Below are 6,000 nucleotides of genomic sequence, written 5' to 3' on the forward strand. Positions count from 1 at the left end.
CTATCTGGAGGTTATTTAGAGGTTTTGGAGAGGGCTATCTGGAGGTTATTTAGAGGTTTTGGAGAGGGCTATCTGGAGGTGATTTAGAGGTTTTGGAGAGGGCTATCTGGAGGTGATTTTGAGGTTTTGGAGAGGGCTATCTGGAGGTTATTTAGAGGTTTTGGAGAGGGCTATCTGGAGGTTATTTAGAGGTTTTGGAGAGGGCTATCTGGAGGTGATTTTGAGGTTTTGGAGAGGGCTATCTGGAGGTGATTTTGAGGTTTTGGAGAGGGCTATCTGGAGGTGATTTAGAGGTTTTGGAGAGGGCTATCTGGAGGTTATTTTGAGGTTTTGGAGAGGGCTATCTGGAGGTGATTTAGGGGTTTTGGAGAGGGCTATCTGGAGGTTATTTAGAGGTTTTGGAGAGGGCTATCTGGAGGTGATTTTGAGGTTTTGGAGAGGGCTATCTGGAGGTGATTTTGAGGTTTTGGAGAGGGCTATCTGGAGGTTATTTAGAGGTTTTGGAGAGGGCTATCTGGAGGTGATTTTGAGGTTTTGGAGAGGGCTATCTGGAGGTGATTTTGAGGTTTTGGAGAAGGCTATCTGGAGGTGATTTAGAGGTTTTGGAGAGGGCTATCTGGAGGTTATTTAGAGGTTTTGGAGAGGGCTATCTGGAGGTGATTTTGAGGTTTTGGAGAGGGCTATCTGGAGGTGATTTAGGGGTTTTGGAGAGGGCTATCTGGAGGTGATTTAGGGGTTTTGGAGAGGGCTATCTGGAGGTTATTTAGAGGTTTTGGAGAGGGCTATCTGGAGGTTATTTAGAGGTTTTGGAGAGGGCTATCTGGAGGTGATTTTGAGGTTTTGGAGAGGGCTATCTGGAGGTGATTTTGAGGTTTTGGAGATAGCTGTGAGGTTGATCTGGTGCCCTGGCACCTCTTCGACGCAATGATGGGCAAGTCCCTAGGAAAAGAAAAAGATTGAATGAAGATTTCATGCCCCCAAAAATTGGATGTTCATAACATTGTAAGGAAACAGCAGGTTTGGGAGTGCTTCACAGCAGCGACGATTGACGAGTATGCAGTGTAAAAGCAGTTGGCTGGTGCTAACCGGGGTAATTGTTTTCTTGGCCTGTTTATTTGACCAGACGGAATGTTTGGAACAGTGTTGGTGTTCTTATGATCACCCCAGCGATCATAAGGTAATTGACTTTTGACCGCTATCATGCCATGTTTATGAGCTCACATAACAAAAAGTTATTTAGTTCTGGCGATTTATCGATTGAACAGATTCAAACCATCTGTAAAACGATATGTGGAGACAAATTGACAACAGAGAAGGCAGGCATCGTTGTTTTTTATTATGATTTGGAAGTCAAAGATTGAAGGAAGAATCCAATACCAGGTAGAGAGTCCCTCTCTCTCTATGCCAGACCATAACTGGACCAACTCCAGCCCAATGGAGTCATGGCAACATGAGAAAAATCGGCCTTACAGTCCATGACCAAGGTGGTCATATCTGCCAATTAATGAGGCATGTGCAAACTTACCTTCGGGGGTCACTAACAGTCACAAATCACTTCTCTCAGCATTATTTTCCATCCTCATTTGAATCTGTCTGCTGAAGTCACAGGCTATACAGTAAAATCCATATATATTCCAAACCACAACATAAGGGTACGTACATAATGTATACCCAGAGACTGTCGGCCATTGTGTTGACTTGCAGAATTTACAGCAGACTGCCTTTTCTCTTTCGCAGCTGGTAGTCAGTCTGTGGTTCTAAACAAACAATATGTCTCCAATCTGTAATCATCATATGGAAAGATGCGTTACCATGTATGGGGTGGGGGGAGGGGTTGAGGAAATGAATGACATGATGCTTTTATGTTTGCTTTTAAAGCATTCCACTGACTGGGAGAATCAAACGCTGGGAACTTGGTTAAGTAATTGTGGCTTAGGTCTTGGATGCAACCCATGTTGTTGTAAACCTTCTCGACCCGGCACATCGGAACTGGTTCTTATTAATGGATCACACAGCATGTATTGCCTTGGGTTGGGTTGGGTTGGGTTTCTCCTCCTCCACGTCGGACACAATCACCCACGCGTCAATCCCAAAAACGTCAGGGGGCAAGGGCAGGTCGACTGGCCCAGAATGCTGCCTGGAGCCCACCCTGACTATCTCTGACTTGAGGGGAGTTGAACGGGAGGGCTTGTGACCTGTGCAGTTGTAAAAGCAGCGTTCCCCATCCCCACAGTTGGGTCCAGACCAGACGTCTATAAATCATGCGTGGTGACGCTGGGGTTGGTCGTTGGTGTGGTCAAAGTCAAACCCAGAGAAAATGTAGTTCTCTTCTTGATGTATGACTTTGATGTGAGTCATTGCGTTTCCTGCAGATGGGCTGGCCACACCCAGGCCAGCTAGACGATAAACAAATGATCCAAGCGGTCTGTCTGTCTCCTGTAGTGTATACACCACCACCTCTGTGGTCCAAGCAGACGCGATGACCATGACGCGGTTTGAACCGTTTGATGGCCGAGTCGTCTCAGCAGGTGGCTAAACATTTGTAGCACAGTTGGCCATTAAAGGAAGGACAAACGTTTGATTCCGGAACGTGAACCATAATGAGATCCTGGAAGAAGAAAGCCATTATCCCATGTAATTCCAACGAGAATATTTTATTTTGTTCAATTGCGGATAATAATGTTGTGTTTTTCGTATTTCTATGACTGGAATCAATCACTTATTCCGTTGTTGACGGCCTGTCTGGAAATGTATTTCCATAAAAAGTTGGAAAAACAAAGCATGTGGTTTCCAGTATTATTTGAGTTATTCATTTTTCTTGTGAAATCCAGATAAGAACTACGTGATGTGAAAAGGGTTTTGTTTCAACTCCTGCCAAATGAAAAACAATAAGCAACAACTACGTGCGTCACCTGCAACATACATCCCTTACTAAATGTAGCCTATCAGGACCACAGAAGATAAGAAAATAACGAATGAATCATTGAAATTGGCAATATTAAGAGGGGAAAGTCAAGTCCTCCGTTTTCTTGACTAACAGGAGAAAAGGAGAGTGGGCAGATACAGTTACAGATGCAGGAACTTACATTTGAGCCAGTTTTCTACAGCAGGAAAATAATCCTGTAGCAACAGGAAATGGGAATTATTATGTGGATTATAATTCATGGAGATTGTTGTAGAGGACAAAACATTTTCGGCAAGGGAAAAACAAGAGGAGATTACAATCTCTCTAAACCTTTTTAAATCTCTAATACACTACACGTTTAAAATGTCCTGTATGACAGGAAAGTTCTCCTGCAACAGGGTGATCAAATTAAGATCCTACATCTGTAGTGAAGACGACATCCTGGAGAAAGCATCAAAGGGGTCTTGTTCATACTTGACTATTATCACCAAGACAAAGATGTCGACGGACTAGACAGAAACACATTGTGTTTTTGGAGAGGCACCACCACTTCCTACTACATCTGCCAGCCATCTTGTTAAGGCTTGGCACTCAATTCCATTTAAAGACCACAAGGACCGATAAACCAAATGCTTTCTATTTCTAGGTGAATATTGTCTGTTTATCCATAGGCTACGTGGACGCAGCTACTGTGTATGTGCTGCATGTTAGGCTAAGAAAGCTGTTATCCATGCACTTCCAACTGAAAATTGTGTTTTGTTTAATTGTGGAAGATAGTGCTGTTATTGTTTGTATTTCTATGGCTGGTAACTGATATCATGTCCTATATGTCAGCCTATCCATAGGCTACGTGTTTACAATAGCTGTACGTCCTAAGGCGATTGAGCATCTCAGTGGAACTACAGTACACTTCATTCAAAAGGGTCATTGTTCCAAACGGGTCACAGACTACATACATGTCAGGCTGTTCCTCTGATTTGCATCGTTAGCCTCCTCCACTCTAATCAAAAACTGGGCGACTTCTTGCGCAAGCTCTGACTTCTCACTTTGTGGAGCACATTCCAGGAAGTTCAATTGGAGGCATTTTGAAAAGGAGTGTGTGTGTGTGTGTGTGTGTGTGTGTGTGTGTGTGTGTGTGTGTGTGTGTGTGTGTGTGTGTGTGTGTGTGTGCGTGTGCGTGCGTGTGTGCGCGCATGTGGCTCTGTTTAAAGAGATGCTGCTGCCTACCTATCGGGGTTAATTCCTCTGATTTGCCTGGAAGATGGATTAGGTCTATTTGCTAAGAGTCAAGCCTTTTTTCGGGAACAAGAATGCCGCCCTGTTGCTCCCTTTAAATGCCTCAGATTACTGAATTGATAACAGTGACCCCTCTTTAGCGAGAACGCTGACCACATGAAAGCTGGGCTCTGATAATCAAGTGTCCCGAAAGGCCGTCCCCTGACTCTAAGTCAAACGGCCGTCTGAGGATGCCCTCTCCTCTGCCTCGCCTAGGGCTGTGGAGACACACTGACACACTACCATTGTTGTCAGCAGTGTGACAGTCGTGAGTCGCAGGTCTCTGAAGAAGACACCCCACTGTGCACAGACGTCCGTTCAACTTCTAGTTTTCATTTACATTTGGTTAAAATGATAACTAATGTGAATTCAACAATGTTAGGTTAAAAGTTAGGTGGGGGAAAAAATACGGAATGTTGATGACTTTTTGCAAATCCAATCTGTTTCCACGTGGATTTAATTAACGTCATCACATATATTTGTTGGGTTGAAATGCCTCAGTGGGACAGATCTCCTCTTACTGATACGCTTCTACAGACAATTGATTTGAGAGATTAAAAGACGTTTGGAGACTGGTAGCATTCCATGATGATGTCTCATGTGTTCGATGAACAGTAAAGCCTTACAAGGACATTAAACCTAAAGCCTCACGGCATCTGTCTACAGATGGAGTATAGAGAGCAATGATGAATACAGATACTAGTAAGGCTTTTCTTCAATAATGTCCTACTATTCCGCAGCGTGGCTGTCTGACATATCTAAGCAGAGCATTTATGCACGCCTGTCTATTGACTACACTAGAGCGTGACTGAAAAGCGCTGGTAGCCAGGTATGTATAGTATTCCAAAATCCCAGCATGCATTGGGGGGCAACGCTTTGGGAGAGATTTACGACGTGCTTGACCAAAATAGCGTATAAATACCATGTTCTCATGGTAAACTGTGATTTTCCAAATATTCCATTGAATCAATGGTCAACCTCGAAAATATGACAATACCGTGCTGTAGTATTGTTAATGGAAGAATTACAGGCAGGCAGTGTGTGGACAGCTGCAGATCAATGTAAGGGTAATTATTGTTGTGAAGAGTGTTGATTGGGTAAGAAAAAAATCTATCTATCTATCTATCTGTGTGTGAGTGTGTGAGCGTGCATGCACGTGCGTGTATGCATGTACAGTGTGTATGCATGTATGCACACATGGTGGTATAGTATAGATGCTGGTCCTGTGTTATTATACACACTCACAACACTTTACTGTAGAGGGCTTCTGTAAAAATGACCACAACAATTACCAAGGCATGCATTTTGTTACTCCCTGTAGGAGAAAATGTACAACTACTTAGATTCCATCTAAGTTCAGAGACATTTTTCAAATCAGCAGGCAGAAATAATGCAGTATTTGTGCCATGAAACAAAACAAATAATCCATGAAGTAAATGATCGGCCTCTTTACAGTAAGCTTACTGAGGGACAGTAAAGATAGAGTATTCTGGGAGGGGTACTGTACATCAGAGGAGGCTGGTGGGAGGTGTTATAGGAGGACAGGCTCAATGTAATGGCTGGAATGGAATAGATGGAATGGAGTCAAACATGTGGTTTCCATATGTCTGATACCGTTATATAATGTTCCATTCAAGCCATTACAATGAGTCTGTCCTCCTATAGCTCCTCCCGCCAGCCTCCTCTGCTGTGCATGTCACATTGAGATACTAAATAAGCAGATGTCATCCCTCAGCTCAGAAGTATGTAAACTAAAGTAATTCTGGAGCATCTTGTTGTGAGGCGGCGAGGAGTCAAACCCCAGAAAGAGTCAACAAAAT

Source organism: Oncorhynchus mykiss, chromosome 19, assembly GCF_013265735.2.
Source record: "Oncorhynchus mykiss isolate Arlee chromosome 19, USDA_OmykA_1.1, whole genome shotgun sequence".
In the NCBI taxonomy this organism is placed as follows: domain Eukaryota; kingdom Metazoa; phylum Chordata; class Actinopteri; order Salmoniformes; family Salmonidae; genus Oncorhynchus; species Oncorhynchus mykiss.